This window comes from Taeniopygia guttata, chromosome 1A, assembly GCF_048771995.1.
Source record: "Taeniopygia guttata chromosome 1A, bTaeGut7.mat, whole genome shotgun sequence".
Taxonomy (NCBI): Eukaryota; Metazoa; Chordata; class Aves; order Passeriformes; family Estrildidae; genus Taeniopygia; species Taeniopygia guttata.
Genome location: NC_133025.1, coordinates 51284308 through 51300688, shown reverse-complemented (window position 1 = coordinate 51300688; position 16381 = coordinate 51284308). Strand labels below are relative to the sequence as shown.

Below are 16381 nucleotides of genomic sequence, written 5' to 3'. Positions count from 1 at the left end.
CTACCTACATACATTTTTTCACACATTGCAAGAACACTCTTTCCTTCTCTCGTCCCCTCTGTATGTGCTCCTTTTTTTTTTTTTTTTTTTTTTTCCCTTTTCCTAGCCCTCTTTCCTACTGTCCTGGTATTTTGTACAAAGAAGTCTCAGTACTACATCTTTTAATGGTGCAGTGGTTCTGCTCTCTCTTAAGTTCTTTCAGCCTTTCAGCAGCTCACTGCAAAACACTGAGGGTGATAAACAGCCTCACCACATTTTTATACAATGGCAGAAGTATTTCTGTCTCCTTACTGGGAATACTGTGACTGCTGTATCACAAAATCCCATTTATTAGGCACAGTTACCCTGTGACTGATTTATCACATAGGTCTGTGTCATTTGCCATTGTTCCCAAGTGATGCATTTCTACTTCATAGGAGATATCCTCAATGATACTAAGTTGGGAAATATTGTCAATATACAGGAGAAAAAAGCAATGCTACAGGGACAAGTGGCCAGTGTTAAGGACTGAAATAACAGGAACAGGATGACAGTCACTACCTTAAACTACAGCATCATGAGCCTGGGGACCAATAAGTATTTCTGCTTCAGAGAAGTGTTTGTCAATTGGAAACAATGCATTAAAGGTAGCCTAAAATAAATGCTTTTCATTAAAGAAAAAGGAACATATTTTTCTCTGGAAAAGAGAGTTAATATGAAAGAAATTAGCTTATTAACTGGTATTTCTTGTTAAAAGGATTTGATTAACAGTGATTCTCTAGGCAAATATTCTGACTGCAGAGAAAATAGTGCTTTCTATCAAAATTTTTCAATGATAAAGTTACCCTTCTCTATATGTACCTACTACTTACAGCCCATTTTTTACCAGACTGGTAGATGTCATTACATCATTAAATCAACTATTTATCTCATTTTATTGGAGAAGGGCAAAATATCTTTTCTAACTGTCAGTATGTTTCTGATGATGGGTAATGGAAGGCTCCCCCAAATGCTTCTCAAAGAGTTCTGTCATAACGTCAAGGCCAGAGAATAGTGGCTTTAGCAAAACTGACCCTGAACCCAAAAAGCCAGACCCCAAGTAGGGTTTGGGATGAGCTCTGTGCAATAGAGCTTTTTCCATTTCCACCACACAGATGCTCATTTCTCTCTTAGACTCTCAAAATCCTGTCATTTCTTAACCTTTTAGATTTTTTTTTTTTTTTTTTTTTTTTTACCCCTGAAGTTGTGCCTGCTTGTGTGCAGCTCACCCTTTTCCTTAAAATCCTCTTAATTTTTACTCCTTTTGCCAAATAAAAGAGCACTATTTCCAGGGGAACAGAAGGGAGTAGTCTCTGTGGTTGTTCTGTTAAGCAGCCCATGAGAGACAGGTCAGTTCCATTGATCTTGCAAACTGTATTGCAGCATTTTGTTAAGTCCTGACACACATTAGGACTCACAGAGAATCAGGGGAGCAGAAGGGTACATCAAAAGCAGCTCAAATGTGGGTGGTTCACAGGGCATCTCTCCATTTATTTGTGGGTAGTGAAATGGATCCCAGGTAGTGATAGTGGCTTCATTTCCCTGTGCTCCTTTCAGATAATCCACTAGACAGACTCCATGGTTCTCCCTTCTACCTCTCCTTGTAAATCATGTCATATATCCCTGCCCAAGACCTGTTTGAACTACTTGTGAACAGCACATTGCTCAAGGTCAACCAATTCACCACACTTGACTGATACTGCCCAGAAGCTCTTTGAACTGTAAGGTTAGGGAAGGAAATTTTGGACTGGAAAGGTCTCAGATGGATGACTTGTGGTGCAGATTAAATCTATCTTTGAGTAAAAGGTACTATTTGCATGCCCCTCTGAACTCTTTAGCCCTTATTGAATTTTCTTCCTTGAGGCACTTTTACTTTGGTGCTGAATTCCAGAAATTCAATAGCCAAGCCATTCTCATTAATATACCATCTTTCTCCTTAACTGTGTTTCCTACACTTCTCTATAAATAGATTTAGGCACTACACTTTCACTGTGTTCTTTAAAGCTGTGAACTTCTGTTACCATAGAGATTTTTTAAAAAATATTTAGCCATGAACGTACCAATATTAGACTGTAGGTTCTTTGGGCAGGGAATTCCTTTCTGTCTGTGTATTGTCCTTTGCCAGACATATTATAAACAATAGATATTCTATAGGTAGATCTGTTTTATAAGCTTTTTCATGGATATGAATCTTTTCCATCCTCTGAGCTTCTTTTTCTCTAAGGTAAATGAATCCTTTCTATGTGTAATGGATAAAGAGGTGGTAAGCTTTGCATCTTTGCTTATTCACCAGGCCCTTCTCTTACTGGAAGAATTGAGCCATTGTCTGCATGGATAATTTCTTTACTTCTGTGAGAATTAGGTCCAGAAGAAACCATTTTGCTTCCACTTAGAAAAAGTCTAATCTGAATTATGTAGGGATTTGCATACATTTACCATTGGTGCTGTGAAAACCACTGCTATCATCTGCCTCTAGTACAGCAGGTTTCAAGGGAACTGGAAGACGTCTGCATTATTAGGACTAAAATAAACATTGACTTCAATTGCTCCATCTTAATAAACCCTCCACTAAGCACAAGGAGAGCCTTTATCAAGCTTGAGTATGCCCTTAACTTCTGGAAGCAAAAGAAACAACTATGTTCACCCCTTTTTTACTCTCCTCCCTTTGAGGGGATGCTGGGAGGGTATCTACATGAGCTTTCAGACAACTCAGAAGTCAAATGAATCATTCTGTGGGTGTAAAGTTGGAAATCATCCAGTGTTTTAGAAGAAAATGTAATTGACAGGGTTTTAAACAAAAGAGATGCCACAGAAGCAAAACTTGTCACACCATGTCAGCATCTGACTGGTCTCATGTGTTGTGACTTAAAATGCTCTGAGGCTCTGGTAGTGGATAGAGAAAGGACAAGTGAAAGGAAAGCTCTGCTGCTCTGCTAAGCTCAGTGACTCTAATTGAGCACTTTGTTGAAAGGGATGGAGCTGTTGAAGGGGAAACATGTAAGATGTGCAATACCCAAACTTAGTGGGATTGGTAGCAGCTACATTTTTTCACAGCTGGAAAAGTGCTTAAATCCTGAACAAGTTCAGAGTGCACAGGGGACTGACTTGCTTCCTCCCAGCTCCACTTGCAGCTCTCCTGCTACAGCGGAGTTGGGTGTGCATGGCCTTCTATGGCTCTAGAGAAGCCTTGAGTGATTTCACCTGGAGAATCTCTTAGGATGCATCATGAATTAGTGATTTAAATTGCTCAGAGAATCACCAGCAAAGGTATCAGCTAAAGCAGGTTTAATATGAAAGTTAAAGCACAACAAAGTGCTTTAAAAAGCTTGGCCCAAGTATTTTTATTCAAGGCTGAGGTCTAAAGAATATTTCTGAGATCATAGTGTAGTGTGGGGGATGGACCACTACAGGTTGTGACTGACATGCATCAGCAGATCCACCGACTGAAATGTTATATTTCTTCACAAAAAAGGTTCAGCAGAGACAGTGGCAGCATGCACAGCTCCACTGTGCCCTGGCAAAGGACTCTGCAGCAGCCTTTGCTCTGAGGATGAGAAATGGCTGTGAGTGTGCAGATTAGGGCTCTGTACATAAATAAGAGGGACAGAGAGGTTAAGGCTTGTGGGGAAGTAAGGAAGATTGCTTGAGAGGTAGGCACAGGACTGGCTTCTCATCACCTTGCAGTCCTTCCAGTCAAAAGCAAGAGATGGATTTGTCTGAATTCCCTCCTGGAGGTACTGTCTTGCTAGTCATTGATTACAGAGTGATTTTAAGGCAATAATATTCCAGGCTGTAGGGAGCACAGTCAGGCATCTAACTACCAGCGGGATGAATCTCTGCCTGGGAGGGAAGAAAAGCGTCAGTCCAATCTTACCCTTTTGTCTGCCTATTTGCCTGTTTTACAAGGAACCAATTTTAGTTGTTCTGCACTGCAAAACAATAAAAAGTGATGTGCTTTTTCTGTCTCAATTGCTTTAGGTCTTTCTTTTTCTTCCCCTTACTTTTTTCCCCCCTTCTTTATATCTGTTGCCGTTATATTCTATACAATTTCTTTCACATTCTACTGTTCTTGTATTTAATCTGATTTTCCTGTGATACAAAACTGTTTGAAAACATTTCTGTCAATATCTTATATCTAGCAACCTGTCTAGCTGGGCTGATTTTTGTTGTCTTCTGCATTTTCTATTTTCAGCTTTCTTTTGCTGCTCTGCAGTTTATTGTCTTTGTTTACTTTGTTTACTCTACTTCACCAGTTTCACCTGCCCCTCAGTTCAGACCTACACCTCAAATTTTAAAAAATCCCTTTTCTTGATTGGGATCATACATGTTTATAAATACATGTAGTAAACAGTGAGGGGCAATTTTACAAAATCATGCACCCCAGACCCCTCAGCTGAAATGACTGTCACTCTGCTTCCCAGCTTCAGAGAAATGAATGTGATAGACTTTTTCATCACAACACTTTACTCCTTTCTCCCAAGTCCAAAGAGCACCCAGGGAAACCTGGCAAATGATGTTAAGGTCTCCTGAGAGATGTGAGCCATTCAGCAGGAACAGATGGCATTTCCCACAGTTAGGAATCAGTGTTAAGGAGAGCAGAACAATCTCCTCTCCACAAGCCTGCCATCCCAAGGTGACAGTGTGACTGCAGGACCACTGGATATGGTTAGTTCCTGTGACTGAACCCAAGACTTAGCTGACATATGGACAAGAGGGAGGAAAATGTGAGTCTTCATCCCAGGTGATGTAGATTCTGGGCACCTTCTCCTCCTTGTTCTGGTTTCTTGAGGACAAGTGTGCCGCAGGCTCCATCTGGTTCTGTAATAAAGGATAAATTATTAAAATAAATAAAATATTGATGAGATGTTCTATAAAACAGAGGGCCTTTAAAGTATTGATTCAGAATTGAGAAAGTCATAATGAGTTTTATCTGCAGAAATAATTGGGAAATAATTTTTGTGTAGTACCTCTCTTCATAGAGAGCAGGTAAAGGCAATATTTAATCCCTGGACTTGACTGTCAGCTGTATAGTTTATACACCACCCAAACACAAATTTTTACAAGGTCATTGTCTTGTCCACACAAGAGCCTTGTGGCACCTTATACAAAATAACAAAATTTCACAAAAGCATTAAGAAACAACTAATCACCACTATAGTAAGGACAGGACCATGTAGGAAGATCAAATTTCCACATCCTGCAGTGTATGTTTCAACTGATAGCTTTCAAAACAACGTGGAATCAAGGGAGAAAGATGTGTAAAGGCAAAAATATGGATCTCTTAAATAGTTAAAAGCAATTAAATATTCTTCCTTAAATAAAGAATAAATACCTATTATTGGCTTTGAATTAGAAAGGTATGACCTATTTCAGGTTAGTTCTTCAGAGTCACCTGAAACACACATGCTTACTAATAGCTATAAAATTGCCGAATGTACACAATTATTTTGGCATTCATGCAATTCTTGTAATCTGATCCTAGTGGGAATCTCATCAGACTGGAGTGTTTAGGTACCTGCAAACTGACATCATGTGCTTCCCTCTGTTGGGATATAGCTTCTCTGGAGCTTCCCTTATCATGACTCTGTCTCACAGGAAAGTGCCCAATTCTCTGACTCTGCACTTGCATAAACCCTTTCCCAGACTCCCATCACAAAGGCAATTTGTCCTCAGGCTCAGCTGTTTGGAACAGGTTGCAGTGAAAATCAGTTGTGGGTAGACCCAGTCCTTCCAGATGTCTTTTAGCCCCTTCTAAAAGACAGAAGGGTCTCTCTACCGCTTTTGGAGAAAGGCACCTTCAGGCAGTGAGTCAGTCTTACCTAAGATCTAAATCAAAAGCTTGGCACTTCTAGAGGGTGAATCAGACCTTAGCTGGGCTGAATCACTCCCTGCAGCTGTCTATCAATCTGACCAGCTGGCTAAGTCTCCCAGCTATGGTGCCTCTGAACTGCCTCCAGACTGGCTTCTTTTGAGCTTGGTAAGTCCCACAGTTTATCAAAACTTGACCTCTAAAATCCTGCATTTCTCCTTTCTGTCTCTCACCCAAAGCTTAGTTGTCTGCCTGTGAAGCACTTGACATTGTACATCTCATCATGAATTCCTGATTCTTTACTGCTGAGGTTTTCCTGCCTCATCCATCTGAGGAGCCATGAAGTAACTAGTTCTCTAGTATGTTTCAGTCAAATAATTCTAATAAGGTATTTCCAGTTGAATAGGTTAATGACTCACTTTTGACCTATCTGGTAGATCCATGGCAGGCCCTGCCAGTTTTTGGTATCTTTCTACATATTGTGATTCTTTACTATGACCCACAAAATAAGCAGAGGCCCAACCTATGATTAATTTAAAACTTTCTATGAACCTGATGTCACTGCATCCATTTATAATATGTCAGAATTTACTTCACCTCTTCTCTTCATAATTCATTAGCTCCTGTCTGTGGGTCACTATCTAGAAATCTATTAGAACATCTGTTAATAGTGGCATTAAATACTCTCTCTGTAACTTGCAATGGAATATTCCATAAAGCAAGGTTTCAGATTTAGTGGAAAGGAGCTGCAGAGGTAATATAGCGCACTCCTGAAATATTGGTATGGAAATGTCAAGATCCATATAGGATAGGTATGTCTAGTTAGGATTTTCTTTTTTTAGGGTTGCAAAGCCTGGGGCACAGATCAACAAAAGTATTTCCACTACAAACACTGAACATTGCAGTGCCTGGCTTTCAAACCCTTCATTCCTGATTTAACAACACTTTGGAGGGCTGGGTGCTAAGGAACAGAATTCACTAGAGCCAGCATGCTGAGAAGAGAGCTACTTAAATTAGCCAATAGGAGAAAACAACAGGAGGGATGAGTTTTAAATCATGTCTCTCTTGAGGGATTGAATGCCTTAATTTGACTTCATGGAGATTAGTTTGCAGGCTGCATTGCCTATGCAGGGAGGAAAGTGTTTGAAGGCTCTTTAGCAAAGGCATGACGAAGCCCAATCGTTAGGAAACAGGAGTAAAAAAATCAAACTGGAAGCAAAGAGCATGTTTTAAAGAATCAGGATAATTAACTGCTGAATTAGCTTATCAAAAGATATAACACATTTTCCACCTACTGAGTGGCATCTTGTACTCTGAATTTCTCCATCACTACTGAAAACAAATGAAGTGCATGTGTATGGTTCAGGAATTACTGGGTGATAATATTTGTCAAGAGCTTAGTGTACATAATCTACCATCTCTTGTCTTTTAAACAGATTAATCTGCTTTTACCAGGGCTAAATTTGGCCTCAGTCCTGTTCCTGTATGCTCAGTGATATTTTGATATAGAATAATGTGAGTTAAAGATTGTATCAGCTTGTTTTGTCATCTCTCTGCAGCCATTGCAGAATTGTCCTTTATTTTTATGTTCATTAGTACTTTGACCAGGGTTTTTTTAATGTATTAACTGCTTCTGTTATTTCCCCTGGGATTGTTCAGCAGTCTATTAGAGCTCATTACTAGAACATTTTCAACATATAAATTGCCTTTCAAATCCTCTGATCACTTACGTGTCATTTCTTTAAAATTGTACCCCTTATGGATCCAACTTTCCCTCTCTTTTTGCTGATAATTTTTTGGTTAGAGATACACTAGCCATAGATAGTCAACCTACACCTTTTATGCAATTCAAATGTATCTCTCATTCTGGATCTGGGAGCCTGGTCCACATTCATTTTTGGTCTTGCAGTGGCACAACAGGATCCCTGGGAAAACCCTATCGCCTGTGGTCCACTCTCAGAGCTTCCCCACTGTGTGCTCTACAAGGCACAAGTGCTGCTGACTGTGACCACCTGAAGCTTTGAGTTATGTGTTATAGAGGATCAGGAAAATTAACCATGCTTGGTGGATGCTACTTTCCCCACAGTTTAATCAAAGCCTGTAAGCTGGGGCATGTATTCGGGACAAAATGAACCCCATCAAAAGCAACAACCTGATTTTGGCCAAATTAGATCTTTTAATATTTCCTGCATGATTGTATAACCTCAGGTGGAAGAAACTTGTAATCACATTGGCTTTTCTCTTCAGTGCATTGCATTGCAGACTTGAAACTCATTTATTCATTCCCACCATCAATCTCGCACCATCATCTCTTCAAGTATTTCCCTTTCCTCAAAAAAAAAATTTAGTTTCAGAAGAGTTTTCCCCTGTGTGCATTTTCCCAGGCTGAATCTAATTTTGTTTTATTTTCAAACTCTATTCCTTTCTCAGCTTTGACAGTTACAGGGCAAGTACAAGAAGTTACATGGAATTAAATGCAATCCACACTACTTCTCTGTTCTCCTTGGGATTTGCAACAATTCCTGGTTTTGTATTACCTGTGAATGTAATTAACTCAATCTTTATTCTGAATCAGGGTTGTAACTGCTCAGTGAAGAAGTGGCCATGGTGAGATCTGAATAGATTTAATCTCTCAACTAAGGGAGGGATTATCTTCCTAATAAGAAATTATTTTAGCAGTATGTTTATTTATGTGACATTCTTATGTCTGTTTTTATGTCACACAACATTTTCTATGGGAGCTGAGTGCAAACTTTCTTCCTTTTTTTTTACTAATTTTGCCTTGAATTGAGAAGTAATTAGATTTGCAAGCCTGATGCACACTGTAAAATGCTGTAATGATGATTTCTCGTGACTTTTTTATCAGATTTGTGCTTTCAGGGTTGCTGGTTTGTTGTTGTTTTTTTTTTTTTTTGTGTGTGTTTTTTTTTTTTTTTTTAATTTCTCCCTGAAGGGGAGGGTGGGTACAATGTCAGAGATGCCAGCAGCTATTCCTGCAGCCATCCCGAGACACCAGCTGTGCTGAGCCCTGTGCCCAGAGACATTAGCAGCTTGCTTTGGCAAAGAAGTGCTGCTGAGCTGCCGTGTCAGAGCCAGCAGAGGGAGCAAAAAACATTGTGTTCAGGAGCAGCATTAGGGTTTTTTTTTCATTAAGTATCATCTGTTCGAGTGAAAAACTTTCTTTTTTACTCTCAAACAGATTTTTTTTTCTTGATTTTTTACTTATACTAGAATTGTCTCACCTACAAACTTCCTGCTCCTTCCATAAGACTGTCCAAACCTTTAAGGCTATCATAGAAAATGAGAGTCAGCTGCTATGTCCCATCTTAGATCTGTAGGAACAACATGAAATGGAAGCAGTGCTGCAGTACCAGTGGTAAATTTTATAATGCAGCTGCTATGGAGCAAAAATACCTAGAGACTGGGAAGGATGAAGATTGAGTGTATTGCAATGTGCAGCACTACATCTCACATCCTCTTTGAAGTTTCTTAGAACTTTGTGTACATCAGCACAGTAAGTAAGCTGAGCAGTGCTGAAGATTGCTGAGACTCCTTCTCCACACTTGACTTTCAGTAGCTGGGGGCAGAGGCAGCCTGCCAGGGCAGCACTGGGCAATACCAGCAAGCTGAGGGGAGGTCTTGTGTTTATGCCTGCTCACACAGCCACCACAGCCAGCATTTGATCGTGTGCTCTTTATTGTGCATGTTGCAGCCGCTTGTGGTACATCTTAGACAGCTCTTTGAGCAAAGGGTCACCTTGCTGCCTTAATGTGTAGTGCTGAAGGCAGCAGGTTCCCTATACCTAATGGGGAAATAATTATTATAATTAAAGCATCCAATCACCAGTTTGGTTACCTTATCAGTAGGTCAGTCTCTGAGCCCAAGAGTCAGGATGGTCTTGCTACTAAGTAAGCTCATATGCTCAATAAATATCTGCCCTTTGTTCTTCTACCTGTTATGCGGCATGAGGCAAATACTTTTCCTCTAAACTTTTCAAAAAGTTCTTTTAAGAAGCATGAAGTCAAGCCTGATAAGGTGCAGTGTATACCTCTGCAAATAATTACTTTAAAGTTTCTTATTTCTCATTCAGAATTCTGGATGCAAATGCTGTCTATATACTTCAGATTTATCTCCTTTCTCCTAAATGCCATATGCTATTGATTGGAGCCATAAACATAATAATTGGTCTAAATGGAACTGAACAGGCCTTTGGGATTCCCCCACAAACACAATTGCATATTTTTATTCACAGAATTAAGAAAAGCCAAACATTTGATCAATAATCTAAGAGGTCATTTTGTGCCTGAATATATTCTTGATGGAATGATTTCTGGTAGAATTTAGGAAAGCTGACATTGGTTAAAATAGATGTGCTTTAGAAAGGTATCCAGGTCTCCTATATGAAAGGAGAAGGATAGGATGTCATAATAACACAATGCTGAAAAAGGCTGTTTGCTTTCTGGTCACAATTTCCACTGTTCAAATGAATTTCTAAACCTTTAATGAAGTCACCAAGGATGCTGAAAGATGACCCGAAGAAGACTTCTGGAACCAAAGTGCTGGGTCCTGACTGCAAATGAAGGTTCCTAAGCAAGGTAAATGCCTATTTGATTACAGATCACCATCCTTGTCACCAAAAAGATTCTTTTCTACATCTGCAAGGCTCTGAAAAATGGCCCAGAAAAAGGTAAGATGAGGTAGAGATGTCTATATTTAATTAAAATGTCTCTCTTTTAGTCACTGCTTTTCTGTTTTTCTCGGGATGACCCTCTTCTCCTTTGCTGAAGAGGTGTATAAGATGAAATATAAGATGAAGAATACAAGGTGCTGAGAGAGGAGTGCTAATTGCCATTCAAGCATGGCAGATAGACATTACTGACACAGAAACTGTATGGAATAACCTCGTCCCTGAACAGAGAGACAGCAATAGGAATAGGAAATGTGAAGCAAAATCCAAATGTAATAAAACTTTTGGCATCCTTCTTGCATGTAGGCTTTAAAAAATATGTGTATGCTCCACTTCAATGAAAAGCTACATTAAACATGTCACAACCTTCAGCTTTCCAGCACACATTTAAAGGATGGAACTGAATGAACATGGTCAGAGTGCTCGGCAAAGAAACAATTAAGGTAGGTTTTTCTTAGTTTCTGAAAATGTGAAATGTGTGAGAAAATAGGAAAATTAACACTTGAACCTTCACAGTCTACCCTGGAAAGGATTGCCAAAATTTTAGTTGTATTGTTAATAAAATTGATCTAAGCTAGATCATGAGTAGACAAAATTAAATGAATGAGAGGAAGATTTCTCCAGACAGTCTGAACTCTGCATTTATAGAAACCTGGATGGAGAACATTGAGGATCAGTGCAATCATCTCTAAACCAGCTAGAAATCTTGACAAAGTAACTGGAAAGAGAACAAAAGAGAAACATCTGTAGCTTTCAGTCTTTGCTAAACATACCCAAAGCTTGATTCTTAACTTTATGCAGTCCTGGTTACTGCTTAGAGGTAAATAACATAGGAGAAAAGCAATAATAAAATCATAGAATAATAGAGTGGTTTGGGTTGGAAGGGACCATCAAAGGCCACCTAGTTCAATGCTCCTACAATGACCAGGAATATCTTCAACTAGATCAGGTTTCTCAGAGCCCCATACAACCTGACCTTGAATGTTTCCAGGGTGGGGTATCCATCCTACTCTCTGGGCAACCTGTTTTAGTTCAGCTCCGGTACAACTTGGAGCTACTGGATTCAGAAATTATCAAATTCAAAGCCAGCAAATCACTTTCTGTGGCCCTGAGTGTGGAACCCCATGGTCTGACCAAAGTCATTGGCTCTTGAAAGTTTTCTGGGTTGCTGCCTGTCACTTTTCACAGTGCTATACTTTGGACTGGTCATAGTGAGATTTAAAAACTGGTGGTATGGGCCACCACGTGGAATCCAATGGGATAAGGATTTCATACACACTGTCTGCATGGTGTTTACAAGCCTGACAAGTGGAGCTTCCTTGAGCAAGCTTTGGTAGGGGGTGTTAGAAATGACCCTGCCAAATAAACACCTTGCCAAACACCACACCTTTGTGGTGACTGTTTCACACAAATGCATTCCAGCAATGAGAGTCTCACTGACTGATTCCCCAAGGTATTTAAGTGCCTTATTCCCACTGATGTCACCAGCAATCAGGTACTTGTGAGAGGACAGGGCTCTCACTTCCTGCTGTTGTGGAAGATGGAAAAAAGTTGGAAAAGATTTGGCAGTGATGCCTTCAAAATTATTTCCTGTGCCCTGTATCTGTAAAACTACTGAAGGTCTTCCTGAGGCTCTGCTCTGTAGTAGAGCAAATCTGTGGCTCCTCTTGCCTTCCCAGATAGAGTCCATGAGACACAGGGAAGAGTTGTAGCACACAGTGAGCCATCCTCATTCCCTGACACTCAGGCTGGCAAACCCCCTTTCATATGAGCTTCAAGATACTTGTCAGGAAGTGTGTTTGGATTCCGGAGACCTGGAAGGTCAAAGCCATTCAGTGCAGGTGAGAATCAGGCTGACATGTGACAGGTCATTTCTTGATGGGCAACTGGGTGCAGCTCTGGGCTGCAAAGTCTGATTTTTGAATCTAAACTCTTCAATATTTGAAATATATCTTTGTACCCCAACACCTAGTACAATTCTGGCATTGATGAACCTTTCTACTTGATTTTTTGATGTTTATATCCCTGCTGGGTGTCACTTTTATGATTATTTTCCTGTGCAAGCCCCTTCTCCTTTCACCAATAAGTCTCTCACCATGCCAAGCCCTTGGGCTGTGTGTGTTGGACAGTTAAAATCCCTGTCAGTTTTCTGCCTTCTAACCTTTGCTTTGGAGTGTCACAACAGCCTAGCAACAGCCCCTGTGATTTAAGCTTTACCACTTGCTTAAAATTCACATGGGCTAAACCTCGTCACAATGAAAGGTTTTGTCTTCAAATATATTAAAATATTTAAAGCCACCATTGTTGCTAAACTTCGCAAATTTCTGGAATATGTAATTCCAGTTGAATGAAATTATTTAAACAGACTGTGCTTTGGGAATGTGGCCCATGAGCTTTTAAAGAATTAGAAATCACTACAAAGCCATGGGCTCTCACAGGGATGCACACACAATCAACTCAAGGATATTCTCTAAACAAGCCTATGCTACCAAGGAAAAGGAAAATTGGAAAAAGCTTTAAAAACTTCTTCTTGGAGCTGGTATAGAAAGTCATGAATGGGAGGAAAACCAGAAAGCCTGTGGTAGAGCTTAAAGTTTGTTGTAAAACCTGCCTCTGATTCCTGCAAGAGGCCCAATGCACATTACCACCCATTCCTCAACTACTCTCTCATGAGCTGAAAATCAAGTACTCTAAAGCCAGGAGGAAACAGGAGGCTACAAGGATTATTTACCTTAACTAGATTTTCTAATTTTCATAATTTCTGCTGCTTAGAGACCCGACCCCTGACTCTTTTTCTTTACCAGGATTCAGAGTCATTATCTCTGCAATTAAAAGAGTTACAGAAGTACATTTGGAATGCAGGTTCCTTTGAATTATTGTTAATAGAAATATTGAGGAGCTCTGTTAGCTTTGATCTCTTATCACATCCTGCACAGAGCTCACTCTTGTTTCTTTCTCCCTCCCTCTCCCTCTCCAAGCATGGCTGCTCCCAGCATCTCTGTCTGTAATCAGACGTGTCACACCTCCACAGAGGTAAATTGGGTTTATGTAAAAAGGAAAATTAAATTAAAACTGGTTAGGAATTAATTGTGACTGCCTTGGATTAATCTATCATATAATACTATTGTTGGCACATCAGGGCAAAATATCAGCTGACCCAGTTTTTGGAACGTAGGGGGGCGGGAGCACATTCACCTGCAGCTAAAGAGGCAGCAGTAACTTCTTGGAGAGATGTTATTTACTCTTATGAAGTTGTTATTCTTCAGAAATAGTGAAATGTGTTGTATCATCTGATCCTTTTAATAGCAAAATCTGTCTTTTCACTTATGGAAGGATTCACTGCATTTCATCTGTGTCAGCAAAAGGACTTTACAAATTGCATACCTGACAAACCCATGTGAACTTAGACAAAGTGGTCAACATGCCTAAGCCAAGGAGTTAACTATCTCCACTAAAAGCAAAAAAACACCAAATCATAGGTTATAATAAATAGGCATAGGAGAAATAATGTTCCATCAAAGTAGTTTGAAGGAAAAAAAATGTTATTTCTGACAACACGATTGCTGCAAAAGAAAAATATTTTATCCTCATAAAGGCATCTTCTTTCTATGCCATAGCCAGGGTCTTTATGACACACTTTTTAAAGACAGATGAAAAATCATCATTTAATGGGGAAATGTAACAACTCATGGGAAATTTAAATTCACAGCTGGATATCAAAATATTTGGTGAAGAAATGAGAAAATGAAGTCAATATACAGTTCTTAGGGTGGAAATTCTTAAAACTTAAGATTGGCCTTACTGCTTTAATTTGAACATCATCTGTTCAATGTATCCCAGTTTAGAAACTCAGAATTCCTGAGGAAAAAAGTCACAGCCCCTCAGCTAAACGTATTTTCCAGACTCTAATCCCTTTGACCTAGTTTGTGTGGTCTTAAATAAGCCACCTTTCCAAGTCTCAACTTCCACACATGAAAAGCAGATTCGATGAGCTAGCAGTGACACCACAAGCATGAATTCACTGCCGTGTCCCCGGCTCACTCCGGATATCATTGCCACATAAATACAGAGCTCTGCCTGAAATATTGATAGTACTCTGGAAATGGCAAGACAAGCCACTTCCTCAGCCGCTTGTATCCATAAACACCTGGATCAGAGTAGGGATTTTAGGGTGGCAGTAACAGCCCTGTACTCAGTGACCAGCTGCTGAGCAATGATTTGGAAGGACTGTCTCAATTACAGATGAAGTACAGTCTTCATCACCTCCAGGTGACAGAATTACCAGAGTATGGAGAGTGGCAGAATATCAGCACAGAACTTTTCTATTATTAATGAGGCTGTATTAGAATAAAGCCACCTTTATTCATGAGAGACAATAGGCAGACACTTTTGTTCTAGGGAGAGGATAAGTCTCTTTTTTCACATAGGAAAATGACACTTTAGCTGCAGCCTTTCGTCTGGAAACAATAGTCTATAGCAATGAGAAATAAGAAAATTGTTCTCTGGAATGACTTCAAAATTCTCTTAAGACCAAGTAAAATTGTCATATAAAGCTTGGGAAAACAAGATGGGAAGAGGCCACTGGAAAGAGAGAACATCATTTAATGCCATTTAGAGGTCATGTTGTGGATACTTGCTCATGTAGTCTCAGCTACTGATAATCTCTAGCTCTCTAATAGTTGGGTATGGAGGCACCCACACAGCACATCTTTGGAAAGTTAATTATTTGTGTGTATATTGGTAGGATTAGAAGTTTTGGACTAGTTGTAAAAAGATGTTTAGAAATGTGTAGGTATACAAAGTCATAGGGTGTAAGAGTTTGATCTTATGGTTTATCAGCTGGTTTATTGCTGACATTATGTCCCAAATGTTGACTGACTGACATTTAAGTACCTGTCATTAATAAATCAACAAACTGCTTCAATCCTGAACTGTCTTAACAATTTGAACTGTGCAATTCTTCCCTGCTACAATAGATGTCTTGTGATTGGGACATTTATTGTAGACAAAAATTACTATTTGTGTAGATAAATAAGGGTTAGTTCTTGCAGTGGGAGAATTTTTGTCTTTAGAGAAAATTGGTCAATTAAATCTGAATAAACTGAACCACAAAAAGAATGGAATGAGCCTCTTAATAAAGTCTAGATGTACATTGATGTAGTTATCCAAATTTAAAAGAATATTATAAACTTTGCTTTGAATCTGACTGACCTAAACTTGAATGTGACTGTGACAAATTAACTTTGGATACAGTCCCAGAAAAGAGTCAAAATTGAATTAGGGTCTCATACCTGATTAAAATGGATTTAATGTCACCCTTGAAAAAAAGGATTAAAAAAGCTAGCCTCTGTGGTTAGTTGAAAGAGATGAAGATACTTATCCATCTATGGGCCTCAGTAGCCTCAAGTAAACTTCTTCATATTTTCTAAATAATGTAGACCAATAGAGTTAGTGAGTGTTCCCCTTTAAGATACCAGCTGTGCTACATTCTTGGTCCTCTGCCACATCAGGTCACACGAGATTTTGATCTTGGCCAAGGGGAATAAGCAGAAAGAATGGCTGAAATTAGAAGGGGCTAATGACACAACTCATTTTGAGATCAGTTCAGATCAGCTGAGGGGACTGGATCAGCATTTTTTGACCAGAGGCAATCAGGATATCTGCTAGAAGAAGGTAATTAGACATCCTAGAATCATGAGTTGCCCAGCTGGAAGCTAATGAGTTATGGAACCCAAATGAAGGAGAAACAGAGCCTAATTAGGCTAAATAGGAATTCCTGGAGGAGCAGCGAAATGTCAAGGAGCACACAGAAAAACTCCTTCCAGTGCTTTTTAACCAATTTTTAAAAGCAAAATAATTGGGATTTT

The 16381-nt window shown here is 39.5% G+C and overlaps 1 long non-coding RNA gene across 2 annotated transcripts in view; it reads left to right on the top strand.

Moving 5' to 3' along the window:
* The first annotated feature begins 8754 nt into the window (after positions 1–8754).
* LOC140682219 (uncharacterized) overlaps positions 8755–16381 on the top strand; it is a 129247-nt gene continuing 121620 nt past the window's right edge. Inside the window, exons 1-2 of one of the 2 annotated variants that reach the window (XR_012053557.1) lie at positions 8755–10786; positions 10887–10957. This is a non-coding gene — a long non-coding RNA (uncharacterized lncRNA). Of the gene's footprint in view, positions 10958–16381 lie in introns of both variants that reach the window. The other variant, XR_012053556.1, reaches the window with a different exon arrangement.